This window comes from Lethenteron reissneri, unplaced genomic scaffold (assembly GCF_015708825.2).
Source record: "Lethenteron reissneri isolate LAM-NWPU_2019-01 unplaced genomic scaffold, ASM1570882v1 scaffold_1371, whole genome shotgun sequence".
Classification (NCBI taxonomy): Eukaryota; Metazoa; Chordata; class Hyperoartia; order Petromyzontiformes; family Petromyzontidae; genus Lethenteron; species Lethenteron reissneri.
The window spans coordinates 5,001-8,775 of NW_026891082.1; the positions used below are offsets into that span (position 1 = coordinate 5,001).

The 3,775-nt window shown below is 48.9% G+C and overlaps 1 pseudogene; it reads right to left on the reverse strand.

Annotated features, from left to right (window-relative positions):
• The window catches only part of LOC133362102 (insulin-like growth factor-binding protein 3), a 7,753-nt pseudogene extending 4,846 nt beyond the window's left edge, over positions 1-2,907 (reverse strand).
• Positions 2,908-3,775: the final 868 nt, after the last annotated feature.

A 3,775-nucleotide genomic window follows, 5' to 3' on the forward strand; every position in this document is an offset into this window, starting at 1 on the left:
CAGTCTTAATGATAACGCGATCGGCAATGCTCGTAGTGGCCTCTCCGTCAGAGGCACGGCGACGTTGAGCGCGACACAAGTGCGAGGCAAGTCTGCAAGAGCTGCTCCTTATAGAGACTCTCCTCCCACTTACCCCCCCTCCCCCAAACTGCCTCCCTCCCTCCCACCACCACCACCACAACCCCCACCACCACCACAACCCCCATCACCACCACAACCCCCATCACCATCACCACCACAACCCCCATCACCACCACCACCACAACCCCCATCACCAACCTCCTCCTCCTCTTTCTCCCTCCCTCACACATCACCTCAACAGCCCACAACGCCTCAACCCAGCCCAGTTGCCTGTTTAACAGTGAACCCCATGCAGACCCCCCCTCTCTCTCTCACGCACACAGCCGAGTGCGGGTTTTGTCACCGCCGAATGAACGAGACGCGCCTTGCCCTGCAGGAGAAGAAAAAATTAACCCGTAAACAAAGTTTTTCACTATAAATCCTTTATATGCGTGGCATCGGTTTTATTTTATTATTCAGTTCTGTTTTTCTTGAGTAAGAGTTTCATTTTATAACATTGGTATTTTAAATTAAATATGAAATTTTTTTTCCCAATAAGTGTAAAATTTAGGATTTTTTTTCACGAAAATAAATTGTCACGCACAACGAGTCTGTGTGCGAAATGTCAGCTCGATTGGATCACGGAAAGTGGGTTAAAAACGACCGAAAGATTTGCACGGTCGTAAGCAAGCAAGCAAGTGAACTGAATATAAAGGATTCAAGAAGAAGTGACGCTGCACGGCACACGATGGGGGTGCTGCGGCGGCCGCCTTTGTCACCCCGGGGGAATGATGTTCGCGCAACCGCGACAGTTACTAATGTGAGGCTGAGTCGACCTAAGGGAGGCACAGCTAGGACCGGTTCAGATATTTGCCACCGCTGTTGACCGTGAGTGGGGACATCGGAAGTGGGCCCACCAGGGTTCTTTGTAGCGCAGTGCACTAAGCGCCACGCCACTGCCCCCCGTGTAATGTGTAGGACTTGAGTTATGGCGCGCCACGCATTCTCTTCCGCTGCTGCGGTGCGAGGCGAGCAGAGTGCAGCGGGGGGGTACGTGAGGACACGGCTGTTGTGGGATTAGGCGAGGGGGTCGTTGAGTGTGAGACAGGTGTTAGGGGTAGCGGGGGGGGGGACACAGGCCAGCGATTGGCTAAGAGACTAATTGATAATTAATGGGGATTAATTGGTATGGGGATAGAAAGACAGCCGAGTACGAGTCCTACACATTTAACAAGACAAAGACAAAGGTTCCGAGCAGAGCCTTAATAGAGTGTTGGTGAGAGTGCTGGTAGCGAGCGCATATGATGGATGGCCACCACCATACCGGTGGCGATGTTTACACACCGCACCAGGTACTCATTTGAGGCTGAGTCGACCTAGGGGAGGCCAGAGCCGGCTCAGATCATCGTCACTGGTGTTGGCCGTGAGCGGTAATCGAACTCGGGGTTCGTAGCGCAGCGTTCTACTCGTACGCACGCACACTTGCACACTTGCACACGTGGAAACTTGCAAACACATGTAGACATGCATGCAAAAAAAACACAGATCCACGTATAAATTGTTGGGGCAAGTGCTTTTGGCGAGCACCTATGAAGGCCGGCACGGCACACGAGGCGGTGAGTGGCCAGCACCACGCCCGGTCGCCTTTGTCTCTCTAGTGTCGATGTTTGCACATCGCACCAGGTACTCATTTGAGGCCGAGTCGACCCTTGGGAGGCCCAGAGCCAGTTCAGATAATCGTCACTGACGTCGGCCGTGAGCGGAAATCGAACTCTGGTCGCCGGGGCTCATAGCGCAGCGTGCTAACCGGTGCACCGCCACTCCCCATGCACACACACACACACGTTCATATACACACACACATATCAATACAGACACACACACACGTTCATATACACACACACATATAAATACAGACACACACACACGTTCATATACACACACACATCAATACAGACACACACACACGCAGACGCATAAACACGCACACCCTCTTGCTACATTCTTTCAGCATCCCACAGACAGTAAAAATGGCCAAATGAAACCTGCTTTCATATATACACAGTTTTGATTTAAAGCTTTCGTGACTGCAGGGATTCATCTTCTTGGTTCTTTCGGTAAAGTCACGTAGAAGGGAAGTAATACAATAATAAAAATAAAGCAGCAGCAGTAGAAACTGCAGCAGCAGCAGCAGAAACTGCAGCTCCCTTTGATGCTGCTAATCCTGCATAATGCACGGGCATATGCAGTACTAATCACATTCCTGCATTTCCCATAAATATGCTAAATTCCTCTTGATATGCAAATGTCTTTGTCAAGGCGCCCAGCTTATATATATGCTCCAAGCTCGTGTGCTGTTTCATTCAGACTCTGTCGCCTCGACGGACCTGGTTTTCACCTGAGGACGGCTGCTTGCGTTGTGGCCGAAACGTCGTGAGAATAATTTTATTATGTTTTACTTTTATTATTTTATTACTTCCCTTCTACGTGACTTTACCGAAAGAACCAAGAAGATATACACAGTTGTTGACTTCGTGGATTGTTACCGAACATGTCATTGCCATTGTCCGATATTATATATTTAGAAACGTATTATTACTTATTCTCTTGATTTTATGAGTAGGCTTTGACGACCAATAGCATGATTCATAATCGGGGTTTTTTCCCGCTGTAGGTCATTGTGTCACGATGATTGTGAGCTGATTGCTTGTCTCGCTGTACACATGGAGCTGGCAAGATATCTGTAAAAGAGGCTTGCAGCATGAGAGTAGAACGTCACCAGGAGATGTGAGCTCCTGTCAAGCTGAGGATTCTGGATGTGACCTGCGAGAACAACTTCGTACCCATGGCCCAACCTTCTGCGATTCCTCCTCCAACGCCCGGCGGTGTTGATGCTGAAGCAAGCAGTGCGTTTGGCAAAGTTTGCTTCACGTGGCATTTTGTATTATTAATCGGCTGTACCGGGTGGAGGATGCTTTACGACACACACCGATTATTCATCATTTATTCCACCTTGTGTTTTTATGAGATTCGGCACTTTCTTTCCGGATGACCCTGTATTGACTTGTTTGGCCAATTCCTTTTTAACGAGAGCTTCGCACGTGGTAGGAAAATGTAGTACCCAGTCAAAACCCGTTCATATAAGGCTACATCATTCACGCACCTTTATGATGTTAGATTCAAGCAACAATCGCGCTGTGCCTGCTTACTGCAGGCACTACTATCACACTGCTCGCTCTCTCTCTCTGTGTGTGCAAGTGATTCGTCAACATGATGGATATCATCCCTAAATGTATCCATCAAATGCACTGTCTCCTAAGTTGTTGGAGTGCATATATGCCGCCACCCACACCCGGCTCGTTCCAGATTGTGAGCATGTTTCAAAATGTGCGATCTCAGTTCTGACAATGAGACGCAATGTTTTACTTGCATGGCACAGCCTCTTCAGTAGCACCCTTTACAGATATGAGCATCGGTGACTCTACTCTGCAGGTTTAGAACTCATTGTTTTGTGTTTAGTTTGTTGTCCTTCCCCCGCACATCTGATTAGCGCGGTTGGCTACGTACAGCGCAAAAGAAGTTCAACATACCAAACGAAAAATAAAGATCCCCCGTATAGCTCTAACAGACTTTTGGGCCAAGTGCTGTTAGCGAGCACCTATGAAGGCGAGAACGGCACACGAGCGGGTGAGTGGCCACGCCCATCCGCCCTTGT